This window comes from Schistocerca nitens, chromosome 2, assembly GCF_023898315.1.
Source record: "Schistocerca nitens isolate TAMUIC-IGC-003100 chromosome 2, iqSchNite1.1, whole genome shotgun sequence".
Lineage (NCBI taxonomy): Eukaryota > Metazoa > Arthropoda > Insecta > Orthoptera > Acrididae > Schistocerca > Schistocerca nitens.
Window position 1 is genome coordinate 956,873,925 of NC_064615.1, and position 21,325 is coordinate 956,895,249.

Below are 21,325 nucleotides of genomic sequence, written 5' to 3' on the forward strand. Positions count from 1 at the left end.
AGCTGCTTTGCCTCAATACGTTTCAACCGTGAAATTACCTTCAAAATATTTTCTTAAAGAATTTACTTTATTTACTACCGATTCATCAAGTACATTAACACATTTGATCGCACTATGTGAGCGTGGAAGTAGTTGCCAGTGGCTAACTGATGAAAACATAGTTCTTTCAACAAATGGAAATTTTATTCCTAAAAACCCATTCTTCTTTTAAAAACGGATTTAAAAATTATAATCAAGTTACAATTTATTCAGAGGCAGAAATAGCAATTTTTTTTTGACAGTACGAGCTTTCGGGCTGAGAACCTTGCCGCTCCCTTTTAAGACGGCCGTAGTCACGACCGCTCACACAGCCTCTGAAAGACTACACTGGTGCAAATCTGCAAAAAAAAAAAAAAAAAAAAAAAATGGTTCAAATGGTTCTGAGCACTATACGACTTAACTTCTGAGGTCATCAGTCGCCTAGAACTTAGAACTAATTAAACCTAACTAACCTAAGCACATCACACACATCCATGCCCGAGGCAGGATCGGAACCTGCGACCGTAGCGGTCGCTCGGTTCCAGACTGTAGCGCCTAGAACCGCACGGCCACTCCGGCCGGCGCAAATCTGCAACACACCAGATTGCTTTAAACTAAAAATTTTAACAACTGACACGAACACATAAACTATACACCCCTTAGGAGGGATGTAAATGGTACAAAACACTCACATTAAAAACATTACTTGCCACCGAAAGTGTAACTTGTTTTTAAAAGAAAACTCTTACGGCGGAAGGGTGGAAACTTTATGTACTAAAATGACCATTTAAATAAAAACCCATGAAATGCAGTCTTACATAAAATGTACAAACATGCTCTACATTACACATATACCGCCTCTCAATATGATAGGCAAGATAAAAACATATTTCAGGAATTTGGCCTTTACACCTTAAGCAATAAATTCGTTAACACCGAATCCGGAAAACACGACCGAGGCAGCTATTAACGTACGGCAGAACGACAGACAGACAGGCAGGCACTAACTGGCTAACAAATGCGGACGGGAGACAGATTAGGAAGCTGGGGACGAGGTAGAATTTAACAAGTAAATGAAACAACATATCACGAATCACTTCTAATAAACAGCGATGTCTGGCGAAGACCTGGCGTAGCACCCCCAAAACGCTCTCCCGAACCGTCCGCTGCCAGCCGCTTCAACGGACGCAGGAAGGCGCGCCGATTTCGCGTGTCACGGCGTCGCAGCTCGCGCCGGCCAGACCGATGTCGTGGGTTGACTCCTGTTGCTCTCGTGTCGGCCGCGAAGCCACTACCCCTCGCTATACGGCGCGGCCCTCTGGACTCACGTGGCGACCTCACATGCGCCGACGCTCAAGACGGACAAGTCATCTTGTGCCTCAGTGCGGACAGCGTAGCTGCTGTTGTGTGAACGACGCCTGAGGCTTGGTGCTGGTGGTGTCATAGTGATTGTTTGTTTTCAGGCTGTGATAACTTAGGGACTATTTTACATTGTTGGCAGGTGTGGTGAATACGCTGGTGCATATCCTAGTGATGCCTAACAGGCATGTGGTGACGGCGCAACTTCAGTCGCTGGACAACGCCTCAGGCTCGGTGCTAGTGGTGTCACCGTGACTGTTTACGGGCTGTGATGGTTTAGGGAGTACTTTGCGTTGTTGACAGACCTGCTGGACGCGCTGGTGCGCAACCTGGTGGTGTCGGAACGGCACGTGGTGGCGGCGCGGCTGCTGTCGCTGGATGACTCGTCCGGCTCGGTGCTGGCGGTGTCGGCGTGGCAGCGCGCCCGCGGCCCGGCGCCCGCGCTTGCGGGCCCGACGCGCGACGACGCCGCCCCCGTGGCTGGACGCCGCCCCGACGCACACCTGCCCTGGTTCGAGGATGCCGCCTCCAGTCCTGCGCTCCGCTCGCCCAAGTTCGTGCCGTCGCCCGTGAACGCCTCGTACCGCGGCTGGTGGACCTACCCCTACTACTCGTGCCACGTGCGCCTCTGGCTCGTCTCCTACAGCATCGCCATTCAGCCCGCGTCGCACTGGGGGTGAGTTTGCAGCCGCTGCAGTGGCGCGCAGCATCCACCACTGCGTCATTTTCCAACACCAGCCTTGCTAAAAAAAAACATTCGGTGCTTCACATATAGACTCTAAGACAGAAAAAAACGACACACCGTGAGGGAATTAGCCCAATACAATGGAAATTGGTTGATTTATTCGAGAGCAAGATCTTCACCGACTGAACAAGTCAACAACGCCTTGGTCCAAATGTGTGTAAATTCCTAAGGGACTAAACTGCTGAGGTCGTCGGTCGCTAGACTTACACACTACTTAAACTAACTTAAACTAACCTACGCACCATGCCCGAGGGAGGAATCGATTGCTAGAGATGTTAAGTGTCCTCCTGAGGGATATCGTGCCAAATTCTGTCGAATTGGCGCGTAAGACCGTCAAAATTCCTAACTCGTTTCTACATCTAGATTTATACTCCGCAAGCCACCCAACGGTGTGTGGCGGAGGGCACTTTGCGTGCCACTGTCACTACCTCACTTTCCTGTTCCACTCGCGTATGGTTCGCGGCAAAAACGACTGCCGGAAAACCTCCGTGCGCGCTCGAATCTCTCTAATTTTACATTCGTGATCTCCTCGGGAGGTATAAGTAGGGGGAAGCAATATAATCCTCATCCAGAAACGCACCCTCTCGAAACCTGGAGAGCAAGCTACACCGCGATGCAGAGCGCCTCTCTTGCAGAATCTGCCACTGCCACTTGAGATTCCTAAACATCTCCGTAACGCTATCACGCTCACCAAATAACCCTGTGACGAAACGCGCCGCTCTTCTTTGGATCTTCTCTATCTCCTCTGTCAACCCAACCTGGTACAGATCCCACACTGATGAGCAATACTCAAGTTTAGGTAGAACGATTGTTTTGTAATCCACCTCCTTTGCTGATGGACTACGTATTTTAAGGACTCTCCCAATGAATCTCACCGAGCGAGGTGGCACATTGGCTAGCACACTTGACTCGCATTCGGGAGGACGACGGTTCAATCCCGTGTCCGGCCATCCTGATTTAGGTTTTCCGTGATTTTCCTACATCGCTCCAGGCAAACGCCGGGATGGTTCCTTCGAAAGAGCACGGCTGACTTCCTTTCCTAATCCGATGAAACCGATGCCCTCGCTGTCTGGTCTCCTCCCCCAAAACAACCCAACCCCAATGAATCTCAACCTGGCACCCGCCTTAATTTTATATGATCATTCCACCTCAAATCGTTCCGTACGCATATTCCCAGATATTTTACAGAAGTAACTGCTACCAGTGTTCGATCCGTCGTCATATAATCGTACAATAAAGGATCCTTCTTTCTATGTATTAGCAATACATTACATTTGTCTGTGTGAAGGGTCAGTTGCTACTATCTGCATCAAGTGCCTATCCGCTGCAGATCTTCCTGCATTTCGCTGCAATTTTCTAATGCTGCAACTTCTCTGTATACTACGGCATCATCCGCGAACAGCCGCATGGAACTTCCGACACTATCTACTAGATCATTTATATATATTGTGAAAAGCAATGGTCCCATAACACTCCCCTGCGGCACACCAGAGGTTACTTTAACGCCTGTAGACGTCCCTCCATTGAGAACAACATGCTGTGTTTGTGGGTCCTTCCTATAATGCTCCAGACGTTCTCAATTGGGGAGAAATCCGGCGAACTTGCTGGCCAAAGAACGGTTTCACAGGCATGACCATAAGCAGTGGAGACTCTCGCTGTGTGCAGGAGGGCCATATCGTTCTGGAATCTAAGCCCATTATGCCTTGTTGCGAAGTTCACCAAAACGGGACGTAGCATAACGTCGCCTCACAGCTGGGCTGTAAAGATGCTGCAGATGACAACCAAGGAGGAGCTGCTGTGAAAATAAATGATACCCCGGAACATCACTCCAGGTTGCCAGGCCTTACGGCTGGCTATGGTCAGGTTGGTAACGCAGTGCTGTAAGGAGCGTCTCCGGACACGTCTCCGCCGATCATCAGGGCCGAATTGGAAGTGATGATGATGACGATGATGATGTTTGGTTAGTGGGGCGCGCAACTGCGCGGTTATCAGCGCCCTTACAAATTCCCAGCCTTTGCTCAGTCCAAACTCGCCACTTTCATGAATGATGGTGAAACGATGAGGACAACACAAACAACCAGTCACCTCAAGGCAGGTGAAAATCCATGACGTCGTCGGGAATCGAAAACGGGACCCCGCGCTCGGGAAGCGAGAACGCGACGGCGAGACCACGTGCTGGGGACTCGAAGTGAGACACTGAAGACAATTTACTCCAGTCAATGAGATTCCAGGTTGAATCTATCAACTGCAGTAAATCAATTTTAACTGACTTCTGCATTTAGCAGTATTTTTTATCTGAACACTTGTAAAGAGTAGCAAGTTAAAGCCACCGTTTCTACTTATTAAAATTTTTGGAATACTTACTTTCTGACTCACCGGGGAAGTCTGTCTCCACTCGCGGACGCTCTTATGACTGAGATTATTTATGATTTTCTAATTCTACTGTGCAGTTACGAATATTGTTAGCTGTATTAAAGTAAGTAGGCATGTATTTTAAGCATTTAAGTATTTTCCAGTGTTTACCTAGCTGCTGCTACCCGTAGAAGTGTTACCACTACTTTATTGGGAAAGTAAGTTTCGAGTAACATCGCTTGCGAAACGCCTGAACGTCGATGTCCTAATACTTGCCAATAGGTTAATCAGTTTAATCTGTAATAACAAAGTCACACATCGCTGCAGCACAGCCAGAGTACAGACATAAAGCTACTCACTAGCTGTCAGTTAACCTGGTATAGTTTCCTAGAAACCAGAAAATTGTATTGAAGATTGGTCCTGTGTGCCAATAAGTGCAGCTTTTTGTTTTTCTTTTATATTGAAGATTGGTCCTGTGTGCCAATAAGGGCACCTTTTTTTTTTTTTTTTTTTTTTTTTTTTTTTTTTTTTTTTCCCCACATCAGTCTACTGACTGGTTTGATGCGGCCCTCCACGAATTCCTTTCCTCTGCTAACCTCTTCATCTCAGAGTAGCACTTGCAACCTACGTCGTCAATTATTTGCTTGACGTATTCCAATTTCTGTCCTCCTCCTCTACAGTTTTTGCCCTCTACAGCTCCCTCTAGTACCATGGAAGCCATTCCCTCATGTCTTAGCAGATGTCCTATAATCCTGTCCCTTCTCATTATCAGTGTTTTCCGCATATTCCTCTCCTCTCCGATTCTGCGTAGAATCTCCTCATTCCTTACCTTATCAGTCCACCTAATTTTCAACATTCGTCTATAGCACCACATCTCAAATGCTTCGATTCTATTCTGTTCCGGTTTTCCCACATTCCATGTTTCACTACCATACAATGCTGTACTCCAGACGTACATCCTCAGAAATTTCTTCCTCAAATTAAGGCCGGTATTTGATATTAGTAGACTTCTCTAGGCCAGAAATGCCTTTTTTGCCATAGCGAGTCTGCTTTTGATGTCCTCCTTGCTCCGTCCGTCATTGGTTATTTTACTGCCTAGGTAGCAGAATTCCTTAACTTCATTGACTTCGTGACCATCAATCCTGATGTTAAGTTTCTCGCTGTTCTCATTTCTACTACTTCTCATTACCTTCGTCTTTCTCCGATTTATTCTCAAACCATACTGTGTACTCATTAGACTGTTCATTCCGTTCAGCAGGTCATTTAATTCTTCTTCACTTTCACTCAGGATAGCAATGTCATCAGCGAATCGTATCATTGATATCCTTTCACCTTGTATTTTAACTCCACTCCTGAACCTTTCTTTTACTTCCATCATTGCTTCCTCTATGTACAGATTGAAGAGTAGGGGCGAAAGGCTACAGCCTTGTCTTACACCCTTCTTAATACGAGCACTTCGTTCTTGATCGTCCAGTCTTATTATTCCCTCTTGGTTGTTGTACATATTGTATATGACCCGTCTCTCCCTATAGCTTGCCCCTACTTTTTTCAGAATCTCGAACAGCTTGCACCATTTTATATTGTCGAACGCTTTTTCCAGGTCGACAAATCCTATGAAAGTGTCTTGATTTTTCTTTAGCGTTGCTTCCATTATTAGCCGTAACGTCAGAATTGCCTCTCTCGTCCCTTTACTTTTCCTAAAGCCAAACTGATTTTCATCTAGCGCATTCTCAATTTTCTTTTCCATTCTTCTGTATATTATTCTTGTAAGCAGCTTCGATGCATGAGCTGCTAAGCTGATTGTGCGATAATCCTCGCACTTGTCAGCTCTTGCCGTCTTCGGAATTGTGTGGATGATGCTTTTCCGAAAGACAGATGGTATGTCGCCAGACTCATATATTCTACACACCAACGTGAATAGTCGTTTTGTTGCCACTTCCCCCAATGATTTTAGAAATTCTGATGGAATGTTATCTATCCCTTCTGCCTTATTTGACCGTAAGCCCCCCAAAGCTCTTTTAAATTCCGATTCTAATACTGGATCCCCTATTTCTTCTAAATCGACTCCTGTTTCTTCTTCTATCACATCAGACGTATCTTCACCCTCATAGAGGCTTTCAATGTATTCTTTCCACCTATCTGCTCTCTCCTCTGCATTTAACAGTGCAATTCCCGTTGCACTCTTAATGTTACCACCGTTGCTTTTAATGTCACCAAAAGTTGTTTTGACTTTCCTGTATGCTGAGTCTGTCCTTCCGACAATCAATACTTTTTCGATGTCTTCACATTTTTCCTGCAGCCATTTCGTCTTAGCTTCCCTGCACTTCCTATTTATTTCATTCCTCAGCGACTTGTATTTCTGTACTCCTGATTTTCCCGGAACATGTTTGTACTTCCTCCTTTCATCAATCAACTGAAGTATTTCTTCTGTTACCCATGGTTTCTTCGCAGGTACCTTCTTTGTTCCTATGTTTTCCTTCCCAACTTCTGTGATGGCCCTTTTTAGAGATGTCCATTCCTCTTCAACTGCACTGCCTACTGCGCTATTCCTTATTGCTGTATCTATTGCGTTAGAGAACTTCAAACGTATCTCGTCATTCCTTAGTACTTCCGTATCCCACTTCTTTGCGTATTGCACCTGAATACCCTGTTCAAGTGCAGCTATGCGTTGAATATAAAAGAGTACGTCAGTCCGCAACATCTCTTGCCACCGTTACAAGCATCAATGCAGTTTACGCTACTTCGGAATCGTAGCTCTGTTGATCCATTAAATTTCACACGTGCAGCCGCATAAATTGTATTTTTCTCCTTATATTTTAGCCGTACATCTTCCAGTCATCTTCAGATTGAGCCTACAGACTGACGCTACAGCAATCGCTCCATCCTTTTCAACCCATGGACTGTCCCTCTACGCATTCGGCCATTGGTACGTACGAGGGCATGCTGAAAAGTAATGTCCCAGAATATTTTATATGAAAACTCTTAAGTTTTTTAAATAAAGTTAAAGTTATTAAGATTCCCCATCTCTGTTATTCATGTCTACATGTTCATTTCTCAATATAGTCACCCTGGCGACGAACACAGTTCTGCCAACGAGAGATCAGTTTGTTTGTACCATCAATGTAGAGTTTTTGACTCGGCTGACGGAGCTAAAATCTCACCTCTGCTTGCACCACTTCATCACTAACAAAGTAAAGTCCTCGATGGTGTTCTTTAAGTTTTGGAAACAGATGGAAATCGAATGGGGCCAAGATTGGACTGCTTGGAGGATAATCGATGACAGTGAACCCAAGACATCGGACTGATGTCGCAGCTCTCGTGTGTGGTCTAGCATTGTCATGATGACGAAACAGGTGCTCCATGTCTTGACGAATTCTTCGAATTCGAAACTCGATTACAGCACGCTTTTCTCGCACACCGCCTTGTCACATGCTACAGTTCGAAGCCATCTAGCAACAGAGGGCTGCAAACATGCGAACATGAAGGACAACGATGTAGAATGTTATTAACGTTTGTTTCATTTAAAAATCTGTAGGAGTTTTCACGTAAAAATTGGGAGGTGTTACTTTTCAGCAAGCTCTTGTAGATCGGCGGCAAAGGAGTATGCATAACTGAATTTGTGGCTACGCGGTTGATTCATGCTGGGATATCGATGTATCATTATGAGCAGCACCGGAGGGATGTCTTTGCAAGTTTATTAAAGAATGCATCGGATTCCATTCTATGTCCGAATTGAAACTGTTATCTCTGCTAATTAAATTCTTCGCCAAATGAGTTTCAGCTTCCTCTTTCACTGCCGAGTCGGAAAAAGATGAACACTAGAATTTCGATACTTTCATACCTCCTTTAGTGACGCCGTCGTTTCATTGCCCTTCGACAATCGATTTATTGGGTCTTACTGGCCTGGTATGCCTACGGTGTTGCGTGCGTCTGTAATGAACTGAAATATGTACGAAAAGTCACACCTGCAGGGGATCTGATAAACCTCGGCGTTTCCGACCATCAAATCAACTTTGACGTAAAGCTAACGTGCTGCTGTCTCCGGTGGATGGCGAAAAATCACTTTCTTTTTGTGCTTGGTTAAGATTTGTCCTGTTTTAGACAACAGACTTCCCTCATATGTCAGGAAAGCCTAGTCACTGCACAATATCCCACCCATTAATCGCCAATACGAATACCGTCCTGCGCTATTATATCCATATTCCACCTTCCATGCACTTTCATGCCCTATCCATCCTCTTCTAGCAGAATTTCAGTCAGCTCCCTCTCCCCAATGATAATCCATCACTCTTTCCAACACTTGTCACAATGTTTCTCCTCATACCATGCTTCAGTCTATACCCCTCCACTTTCCTCACGTTGAATCTACGAGTCCACAGAGCCCCATAGTCATACTCATAATTCCACCTCCGCCACAACAATGATCATTTTCATGCAACAACATAATCACTATTACACTATAGCATCATTCTCATTATCATTAATGAGCATATTTTAACTTTAATATAATGACTTCCGTAAACTTTTAAAAAATTATCAGCATTGTCCAGAAAGAAGTAAAGTCTGTAGCATCACTCTGTGAGCTCGTTCCCATGATGGCCTAAAGCTATATGGCCAAATATTAGGAGAAGAAACAGAATTTTGAAGCGGCAGGCTAGAAATTTAATGGATCAGTCGCTGCTCCTCGAAAACACGAACATGCTAATAGCTCAGTTGTTTGACATATAGCTTTACTATTGGAAACTTGTGACTATGTCTTGACTGAAAAGAAAATAATGTACGGTCACTTTCAACAAACGGAAAGAAAACTCGTTAAGAAACGTTTAGCGTCTCCGCCATTCAGCCTGCAAGATTCATCTGTAATTTCAATTCTGAGTATTACACTTGCAAATATTCCATACAGTGTAGTTGATAATTTCAAGTCTTTGAAATTTTCACTCTTCAAAGGCCTCTGTTCTCTAATACGACTGTTGTCCTCTCTCATACTGTAAATATTCAAAAAATTGCTCTTCCATTCAACAGAAAGAAACTCCCATACATTACTTTCATGTCTATTTCTGTCGAGAAACTCATCATTTCTTATCAGTCCACTTAATTTTCAACATAATTCTGTTATATCATACCTCAAATGCTTCCTCTTCTTTTCCAGTCTCCCTACAATTCATGAATGACTTCCATGCATTCTGTATTCAAGACGTGCATTCTCATAAATTTCTTCTTAAGAACCTGTCCTGTATTTTGTTTGTGTGCTGTTTCGATATACAATCTGAACAGGAGAGGAGAAAGACTGCATTACTGGATAACGCAGCCGGAGTCCGAGCATTTTGGTCGTGGTCTTATATTCTATACTATCTATCATTCTCTGTACTGTATAAACACTCTTCAAATGATTTCAAACATCTTCCATCACTTTGTACTGTCGAAAACTCTTTCTTCGTGGATAAACCCTATGAACCTGTGTTGATTTTGTCGAAGCCTTCCTTCCGTTATCAACCACAATGACTGAAGTTGCCCTTACCTTCTCTAAAGCCAAACTGATCGTCATGTAATAGATTCTTAATTTAGTCACATCAGTCATTCAAAACATATGAACCATTGTACAACAACGATCTTATTGTACATTTATTAATCTTCCAGGGACATAATAGAATCTCTAAAATCGCGTAACCTGAATATATAACTCTACCTAAAGAACAATCTAAATCGAAAAATAAATTGACCATCTTTATCACAAAATTTATAAAAACATACTTACTACATCTAGTATCATATATGAATCAGGCGTCATCGTCTTCCTTACAAAGATTGGGGAATGAGTACAGATGACTGAAGACACCCACCTGTCATCCTGAAAGAAATACTCCCCCTTTAGACCAATTATCGGGCAATGTTCCAGGTATATGGATGCAAAGTAATGATTAATGTCCTGTGGTCATGTGGTACATCCAGGTATGCATGTCTTGATAAAAATCAAGTTGATAAAATGCACACAGTTGACAAAATACACACAGATGGTTAAAATGCACACAGTAGACACAATCCTCGTATTGTCCATACATCCTGGTGGCGAACATGATTCTCACGAGCTTTGTCGCCTATGTGCATTTTATAAACTGTGTGAATTTTATCAGCTGTGTGCATTTTATCGGCTGGATTTTTATCAAGATATGTGTACGTGGGTACATAAGACTGTTGAAACCGGTCATCTTGGAACAATAAAAATGTCGACACTGCGGTTGCGGCGTACGAAGTGTGTTCATTTTCAACCATACCGATCGCCTCACAGCACAGCAACTGTACCTCGCAGTTGGCAGTTAGTTTATTTTGGGAATCACAAGTAGGTAACTCGCCATCTGGATCAATATAAGAAGTAGATATCCCCTTCTTTAGTAAAAAGAAATCAGGTTTGAAATGAAAATGAGAAATAACCCGAAGTACTGGCCATTCGAAACTAGATAAGCACACTAGATCTAAATTATTTCAAACACTTCGTTTACAGTGAAATTTTTAAACGCATTTCTTTCAGTAACAGCTACTTTAAGTAACTTAGTTGTTGTACTAAGGTGACTATACTCGTATACCCTCCATTGCTTGGGCTGCCAAATGGCTCTGAGCACTATGGGACTTAACAGCTATGGTCATCAGTCCCCTAGAACTTAGAACTACTTAAACCTAACTAATCTAAGGACATCACACAACACCCAGCCATCACGAGGCAGAGAAAATCCCTGACCCCGCCGGGAATCGAACCCGGGAACCCGGGCGTGGGAAGCGAGAACGCTACCGCACGACCACGAGATGCGGACTTGGGCTGCCACCTAACGTCTGTGAGTGATTATTGCACGCTGACGTCGTACATGGGAATTGGTCATATCAACGCGTTTGGACCCTGTATATCCTCCTTGCTTCGTCCAACAAGAGTAATTTTGCTTCGAAGGAAGCACAATACTTTAATTTCGTCTGTTCTGTGGTTGATGTTAAATTCATCAATAATCTCATTTCTGCACAATTCTTTAATTTCGTCTGTTCTGTGGTTTATGTTAGATTCATCAATAATCTCATTTCTGCCACTCCCAATCACTTTCGACTTTCTTTGGTTTACTCTGTTTGCTCTCAACCCATAGTCTGTACTCATTAGACTATTCACTCCATTCAGTCTGTCCTGCAATTGTCGTTCATTTTCACTGTGGAAAGCAACGTCATCGGAGAATTTGGTCACTGATGTCCTTTCTGCTGTGTCGGGTACTGTGGTAGTCAGTACCGACGCAAACAAGACTGGAGAGAATCCGCGGCTTATTGATGCCGTTTCGAGGCTTTGCCCTAGTCGGTGTAAAGTCGGTGCCTTAGGACTACACACTTTCACCCTGAATTTTGAACCCACTCCTATCTTTTATTTCCGCCATCGCTTCTTCGATGTATAGATTTAAAGGTAGGGGTGAAAGGCTGCATTCTTTTCTTACTCTCTCTTTAACTGTCTTTAATCCGAGCACTTCGTTCTTGATCTTCCGTCTTATTGTTCCCTCTCGGTTCTTGTCTTTCGTTAGAGCTTAGCCTATTTTCTTCAGAATTTCGAGCATCTTGCACCATTTCGCACTGTCAGTGTTTCTCTTCCGACAACTCCTATGAAAGTATACTAATATTTCTTCAGTCTTGCTTTCACTATCAAAAGCAATGTCTCACCCACCTCCGTGGTACCTTTATCTTTCCTGAATCCAAACTTAGCCCCGTCTAACAGAGCCTCAATTTTCTTTTCCATTCTTCTGTATATTATTCATGTAGGCAACATGGGAGCAAGAGATGTTAAGCTGGTTGTGTTAAAGTTCTCACATTTATCTGTCCTTAGTCACCATTATATCTCAAATAAAATAACTCACACTTAAGGGGACCACACCCTGCCTATCCAACCCATGTTAATTTAGGCAAGTATTTGACTCATTTCTGAGAAAACTATTTGATGCAGGACCTTAAAATTTTTACTGTATGTCACATGCTGCTAACAGAGTCAGCTGCGCTAAAATCTACTTTATCCTTTTTATAGTTTCTAAGAAATACTTATTTAAATTTATTAACAAAAAATATTAAGTTTTTCTTGCAGTAAGTATTTTTTTAACTTCCTAATGGGGCAATATTAATGAATGTAGTACGAGAGGTGGCTTTTTATGTTATGCAGAGTCTCTGAAAATTTTATTCATTTATCTATAACAGTTTCTTATATAATGGGGCGTATGTACTGAAAATTTTAGACTGCGGGAAATTGACTTTAAAGAAAAAACTTTTGAAATTTGTTACTTACAGTTACCTAAAACTATCCTGCTTCATATGATGGCAATTCTTTGACCTCTAGCAGGTCTTCCAGCTTCTTTTTCACCTTCCTGGACGTTTGCTTTCTTGGCCGTATTAGATGAAGACCTGTCTGCATCGGCTATCCTCATTTTATCGCAGTGTTGCAGCCCAGTGATCATATTTTCACTAGGATTAATTCCCAGCTTTTTCAGTACCCAACAGTTTCCAATATTACCACAATTGAATGTAATAACAGCATCACGAACTCCTAGTTTCGTTGCATGCATGCCTAGAAATACAGTTTTAGGAAGGCGGTTCCAAATTATGCGGTTGAAACATTCATTTGTGTTCTGTGTCTGCCCATGCAGACATTACCTTAGAAGGTCAGGATGAGCCAAGTCTCTGAAAATAGGTTTAATTGCTGTAATAACAGCAGCAGGAAGAGAATGCTGGTGAGAATATGATTCTCCAGTTGCCTGAGCCCTATTGTATTGGCACCACGAATTTTCTCCTGGTGGACACAATCCATGACATGGCTTATCATCAGTAGAGGACTTATGGAAGAATATGGTCCAAACATCTCTCTTCATTGCCTCCAGATTTTCTTTATTTCTCCTAATTGCCTAGCCATAGTATACCTTCCAGTTCCCTGTAACAACTACTCGCAATCACATTTGAACAAAACTAACAGCTTGTTTGAAAGCATGTTGTTTACAAACAGCAGAAACAAAAGAATACCGACCTTTGCATTCCAAGGATAGCCCACACACTCGGGAGTAAAAAAAAAATCCCTAACGTGCAATGTAGGGGATATAAATATCTAAAATATATACAGAAAAGTTGGTGACAGAAAAGTGGGGGTGGCACATAAACACACGTGGTAGGAAAATGCTCTTTAAATACTTTAAAAAAAAGTTTTTTTAGCAAAATCCTTTTCAGAGTACTTAATCCATCGAAATATGATGAAAACCGAAAATCGATTTTTTTAGACCTGAGGCACGTTGTGGCCCCCTTAAACTGTATAGTAGTTATTGCTTCCGCCTCAAGATAAGAAAACGGAGGAATCATCTTATGATTTCATAAAAACGGTTTCGTTTGAATTTGCTTCATCCACGTGGCGCTGTCGCAGTTGACACCGTCACCTTTCATCGCTCTGCTCTTTCCCGCTGAGAAGGCTGGGGAGTCATGAGTAACTCTTCGCAGCCACCTGAGGCACGTTGTGGCCCCCTTAAACTGTATAGTAGTTATTGCTTCCGCCTCAAGATAAGAAAACGGAGGAATCATCTTATGATTTCATAAAAACGGTTTCGTTTGAATTTGCTTCATCCACGTGGCGCTGTCGCAGTTGACACCGTCACCTTTCATCGCTCTGCTCTTTCCCGCTGAGAAGGCTGGGGAGTCATGAGTAACTCTTCGCAGCCACTTGATCCGTGTCTGTGCCCTTGACTCCCAAACTCCTCAGTTCTGCGTAACTTTGCCTGAAGTTAGAAAGATCGACTGTCGCCGATCGGAGCTCTGCATTTTCCGCCGTGGTTTTCATCTAGAAGCTCCGTCTTGCGTGAAATGGATTACTGCGAGGAAAAAGCTCTTGTGCTCCGAACGTAAATGGGATTTTCCTTCGGAATGTCATCTAGAGAAGAACTCGAGCCAGGAAATGTCCGACCTTCCCGCCGGAGGGCTATTAATCTCTCTCCCCGGAGCTTGCGAAATGGATTTCCAGGTTTTGAGGAACATTTGGAGACAGAGTAACTTGCGTATCTCCATCTGTAACGGTAACATCAAGCGGTTGAGAAATAAGTTGCGTTTCAAGTGTAATGGAAATGTGAGCACTATTACACAGGCTAAGTGTATCGTTTCCACCGCAGTGAGATGCATAAAGTGCTCCTGCCGCTACTCACATGACTACTTTGCAGTTCACGCTTAAGTGCTTGGCTAATGGTTCATTGAACAACTTTCAGACTATATTTCTACCATTACGCTCTCGAACAGTGCGCGGAATAATCACCACTCTAGTTTCTCTTATTTTAATATGTCATTTCTCCCTGTAAAGGCGGGCGTCAACAAAATGTTTTCGCATTCGGAGGAGGAAGATGAATGATAGAAATTTCGTCAAAAGACATCTTGTGTATTATATCTGTGATATTCTATCCTTCAGTTCACGATAGTAAAAAACAACCTGGTAAGGATCCCAAACCGCGCAGCAGTACTTCAGAAGAGCAAGGACCCGCTTAGTGAAGGCAGTCTCTTTAAGAGACCTCATGTATCTTCTGAGGGTTTTGCCTATGAAACACGGTTTTTGGTTCGCGTTCTTGGTAAAACTCGCTGTGTGATCGTTCCATTTTTAGTTGTTCTAAATTGCAGTCCCTAGGTATTTAGTTGGATTGACAGCCTTTAGATTGGTGTGATTCATCGTGTAGCCTAATTTTAAAAGATTCCTTTTAGTACTCACGTGGTTGGCCTCCCACTTTTATTATATTCAGTTACCACTTTTTGCACCATACATACGCTACCCTCCATAAGTTTGGAAACACCTAGTAATTATAGACAATGGAAAGGAAATGCAGTATAAAAATGCATTTTGTTGTTTTCCAAATGTTTATTAACCTCAAATAATACATAGAAAGATGCAACAATTAAATTTTCGATTCCTCAGAATATCCACCCTTTGTTTTCATCACTGCCTTGCACACTCTCGGCATACGATGTGTCATTTATGCCAAGGTTTCAGTTGGAATTAATTTCCATTCTTGCTGCCGAACCTCCCACAACTGTGACCCACTCATGATTTCCCGTTTTCGGATCCTTCTGTCCAATCCATCCCATAGCAGCTCGATATTGGGTTACAATCAGGGGATTGGGGGGGGGGGGGGGGCATTCCATGTTTTTCAATATTTTAGCAACCTCTAGAGACTTCACATAGTTCCGACACAGGCGAGACGTGTGTTTCGGGTCGCTGTCTTGCTGCAAGACAAACCCTTTCCAAATCAGACGCAAAACAGATGCCTTCGCATGTAGCTTGAGAATGGCATGATAATCCTTTTGGTTAAGATTTTCATCTATTTTCACCACATATCCGACTTTATTGCCTCCAAAGAATCCCCATACCATCACAGAACCCCCTCCATGCTTTAAAGTTGGAATTACGCACTGAGGATTCAAGCGTTCATGGGGTAAACGGCGTACAAATTGACGTTTACTTCCAAATGTTTCGAACTTGGATTCATTAGTGAATAAGACTCTTTCCCAATTCCCCGCTGTCCAATGTTGGTGTGTCTTAGCCCACTGAAGCCCTTTCTTCATGTTAACAGGGCGCAACAGTGGTTTCCTTGTTGCTACATAACCTCGGAGGTTGTTGTCTGCCAGGCTTCGTCTCACGGTTGACTCACTCTCCGGTGTATCCCTCGTTTAGTTGAACAGTCAATTCACGGACAGTTTTTAATCTGTTACGTTTACTGGTCACTACTAAATACTTTTCCTGGCGTTCTGATATTTTCCTGGGTGCTCCTGAGCGAGGACGACCTCCGTGGGACCCCGTTTCTCGATACCGGTGTATGGTTTTGACAATTCCGCTGATGGAAATCATCAATTTCTTTGCTATTTGTCGGACACTATTGCCTTCGTGGTGCAAAGTGATTATCATTACCCGTGATTCATAAGGAATCTGGCACTTGGGGGCCAATTTCAATTACTTTCGCGCGTGTTATACCTTTATGCAAACGCTACAAGTGAACGGAAATGTAAACATCGTACCTCTACATAGCCATGCGGTCTACTCGCGTCACCTTCCGTGTTTAGTAGAACGTCGGTTTACACAAAATGGAGCAATACTAGTATGTTGCAATACGTATGTATATGTTCAATAATTAAGTGTACATTACTGCACTTGTCATTATTAACTGTTATTTCAGCTTGCTATTCCGTATTCTAACTAATAACTCATATATATCACTTCCATCTTGCTGCGTTGTAATACGCAGCATGATGTTTCTTAACTTATGGAGGGCAGTGTATATTTTAAATAAGCTTGCAATTGTTTTTGATCTTGTGATGACTTTACCAAACAGTAAACGAAGGAATAATGTGCAAACGATCTATGAGGACTGCGTAGATAGCTGTATCTGCTCTAAATCATTTCACAGTCCTGGCGTCTCGTCATCATCGGGTAGCTACAGAGTGGTTGTTCGCAGAATAGGCCATGAAATAAACATGAGGAAAACACTGAAAGCTAGAAGACACAGAATTGTAGAACATGTTTTGAGCCATAAAGCAGTAACTTTCGTGCCACTTAAGGGAGTAGGAGAACGTAAAAAGTATAGCGGAAGACATAGACTGGAATACAAGGTCACTATAAATGATTGATTGGTATTCACAGCTCTACACATGTAAAAAAAAATGATACATGAATACAACCGTAACTTACAAGTTTGCAAGTTTTCATTTTTCACTCTATTTTGAGTGACTCTCTGGTCACACAACACACGTCCAAGCGGCAGTAAAGTTCGTTCGATACCATATGACCTAACATCCTTTCCGTCGTCATCACAGCTGTATTGATGCGCTCTCTGGGCTGTTCTTGTCAGTGGAGGTACGTAAACATATTTATTAATGTATCCCCAAAGGAAAAAGTCACTAGGCGTTAGGTTAGATGGCCTAGCGGGCCAAGGGAACAGAGGCCCGTCATCTTCGCCATGACGCGCAATCCAGCCGTGTGAAGTTCATCGATGCTCCAATGAGGGGCTGCCATGACTTGCTGGAAGGTGAAATTGTCTGAAACAACATTCAATTTGGAAACAACCAGAACTACAATATATCAGTGAAAGAGATACCCGTCACAGTATTCTCTTAGAAGAATAATGTTCCGTACAGCTTCGTCTGCGACGCTGCACAGAAAACATTAACTTTCCGTGGATCTCGTCCAAGAGCTACAATGTCTTGAGAGTTTTCCACACTGTGAGAGTGCGGCGATTAATCTTTACAGATAAATTAAAGGATGCTTCACTGCTGAATGTTAGCTTTGGGGCGAAAAGTTCATCTCCAAGTGCTTCCTACATTGTCATGCAAAAGTAAAGGCATCGGTCATAATCTTTCGGTTTTCATTGCTACACGAGCCGCAGAAAGTACGGTTTGAAATGTTACGACTGCCGCAGCCAAATCTTCCACGCAGTTTTCTGGGGTATTCAAAACTTGTTGCTTTCGCTGATTATTGACTGTTTTTTGGACTGCGTATGAAACTTTCCAACACCCTTTTCACGGTTGCATATGGTACATTTGTTCGATACATAGTTTTCTCTTTACAGAGCCAACCAGCGTGCGTAAGATGTAAATGCTTTGTTTACATGGCGGTCATGTTCCAAAAGTCCTTTTGAATGCATGCTGCGCTATATAACAAATATGTCGCATATTTCAACACACAAAAATTCTTGTCTTGCTTTTGTCACCATTTTGTCAACGCACTGCACTCGTAACGCCAACTGGTGGAAACAATGCAAACTCTGTAAATTTTCTGATCCGTTTATGCATTAATTATATTTCTACATGTAACACTCTGGAAAATAAAGAAGTCTGAAAATGAATGGTTCATTTATATATCCAACAAATAATTGATGACATTTAATTTCACTTATGTCGTACTACTAATAACTATTTGTAAAAGAAAAAATAAAGCAACAATGTCGATAGTTACTTTTACAGAGGAAATACTGGTTTGAACATCAGATGAAATAAACAAAACAGAGTTCGTTTTTAAACAATACAGATCTTTAGATATATCATATAAACCACGTCTAATTGCAAAAAAGCATGATTTTTATCCCACTACTGTCCAAATGTTATCTAATGTTACAGAAAAATTCGATATTTGAAGTGTACATACTTTGATAGTTCGAGAAAAAAGCGTTAAACATATTACAAACATAGTTCTTAAAATATTATTGGCTGATAATAGTAATAATACAAAATGTATCTAAAAAGCGTTAGATTACACACGAATTTTTTATACTTAACCTCACATATCACACAGAACTTCTGGTAACTAGAGTACAAATTCAGTTCATGTCATCAGCAGGCGAGTGGTAGCGCCAAATTCAGTTTACATTGCTCACGCATCCTAGAAAGAGATCTTTTAATTATTCGTCATTATATTTTTAGAAAGTCTTGCATTTATCATTGTAATAATTAAAACTAAACTATTTAGTGATTCTTTATATGGATCCCTTGTTAAAGCTTATTAAATATTTTGTTTGACTGCTATTATAATTTCTGTCCTACTCACACCTGAACACAGCCCCGTAATCTTCGCCGTGACGCGCAAACCATGTGGATCATTTACCTTTTGTGCGATATTTGAGCAAATGCTCATTTTCAAGGGACTTGAATGTTAACTTTTATCTCTCAGTGTCATTGGTCTAAAAATCAACATTATCATTAATCGAACATTGTTTATCGTTCTGTATGAAATAAAAACTATTAATTGTCCCTTCCAGTAATTTCACTATTGCCTTTAACCGAAGATGTTTCACCCACACGAGATGTGTCTTCAAACTTGGAAATAAACCCTTATATTGTAGGCTTTTTGATTCTCAGTTTAGTACATTAAAATGATCTGAGACCAGAATATGTCTAAAAATCAAATCAAAACAAACCTTGGCCGAAAAGCTACAAATTGTATATCATAAATTTTACAAAATTGTCATGCGCTCCCTATAATGATTTTGAAGTTTCCCAGTAATTATGACAAAAATTCGTTGTAGCTAAACTTATTCTAGAAATGTCAGTATTATTCTAAAGCTCACTTCTTTTTATTACCAGTCAAATAATATCTTAATTACAGGCTATGTTGAAAATGTCGTAGTTATTGAACTGGGAATGAAATCTTCCTTATGTGTTATATGACAATAGAAACAGAATTTAGTCCCACCGCTAGATTGTTAATAATTTAGCCCATGTACGAATTTACATACATTAAGCAATAAAAGTAAACAATGCAACGTAAGTTCACAGATATTCCACGTCAGTGATAACGGAGATGATATATAGTACTGTGGCCACACAAGGCGTTTCCTTGACATAGAAACCAAAACAAAAACATTAATGAATGCCGGAGAACCGATTACATTACAACTTTCATTCGCACGGATTTAACCTGTCATGTGGATCATTTGCCTTTTGTGCTATATTTGAGCAAATTCTCAGTTGCAAGGGACTTGAATGTTTACTTTTATCTCTCAGTATCATTGGTCTAAAAAATCAACATTATTATTAATCAAACGTTGTTTATGTTTCTGTACGAAATAAAAATTATTAATTGTCCCTTTCAGTTTTTTTCACTGCTCGCTTTAACCGAAGGAGTTTCACCCAGTTACTTTAGACATCTGTAGTGGTATACGAAGGAAACATTTATTTTAATAACATCCTTCTTAAATATATATTTGCTTTTTCTTTGAACTGTGCAATGTGGCTTTGAACCAGCACCACTGGCTCTGTAAGACTGAAGGCCGATTCAAAGTCGATGTCATTGGAACACAAGGCGACATCACCATCCTATGTTGGTGTGTTCTTTCTGGGTGTTCTTGACAGTGATTTTGTAGAAGTGCTGAGAAGTAAAACAATAGAAAAAGTGCAGTCAAAATATATACAGAAGGAGATGTGGGAGACAAACGAAAGTTGGTAGGTGTGTTACTACATCTGAAACATGACATCTATTAAAATTTAACTTCTTGTAATAAATCAAACAATTCATTTTATTGGAGTGTGGGTACCGGGCTAGTGCCAAGCAACTGCAGCCCCACTTACAGGAGATAAACCTACTGCATAAATAGTTACATCTCATTTTACCTGCACATTAATATATCATCTTAATATGAAGTTTCACGAACAACGAAATCTGACTGAAATTCATTTGACTTTATCAAGAACATGCAGCCAGCGATAGTGCTTAACTTTCGTATATTTACTAAACAGTACATAAGGTATAGAAATTTTGACGTACATCATTAAGCATTCAGGGAAAGTTGCCAACAAACAAATTGACTGGCGAAATGACACGTTTATTAAGAATCTGATAAACGTTATTCAGGGTGACTCCGTGGTGTTAAACGGCCAGGAATGATAGAGAAGGATAGAAGTATCAATTTGAGGTAAGGGTCCCTGCGCTGGAAAAGAGCGAGTCGAAAGTTGTAAGCGAAACTCGTTCTGAAACTTCTGGCAGCAGAATACATACACCGGTACTGTTGTTGCTATGATTGTATGGTAGGCCACTTTCAGAGGTGGTAGTATGAACCAAAACAAGAAAAAAATTTGGAGTAAAAATGGGCTCTAAAATGCATAGCGTAAGAGCTATGAGCACTTTTTCATGTTCGATGCTGTGAAAAATATCTCTTCTCCTAAACAAGTGCTCATAGCTCTTGAGGTATCTATTATAGTGCCCATGTTTATTAGACATTTTTCTTGTTTTTCTCTGCACTACGACCTGTGAAAGTTGCCTACTCTACAATCTTAACAACAGTTCCAGTACATGTGTTCCACTGTCGTAGGTACTATCAGAACGATTTTCGCTTATAACTTTCGACT

General features: G+C 41.6%; 1 protein-coding gene across 1 annotated transcript in view; it reads left to right on the top strand.

Moving 5' to 3' along the window:
- The first annotated feature begins 1,836 nt into the window (after positions 1-1,836).
- LOC126237278 (probable G-protein coupled receptor CG31760) overlaps positions 1,837-21,325 on the top strand; it is a 360,570-nt gene continuing 341,081 nt past the window's right edge. The window contains exon 1 of the mRNA XM_049947213.1: positions 1,837-2,053. The gene's annotated coding sequence lies outside the window, so the exon portion shown is untranslated. The remainder of the gene's footprint in view (positions 2,054-21,325) is intronic.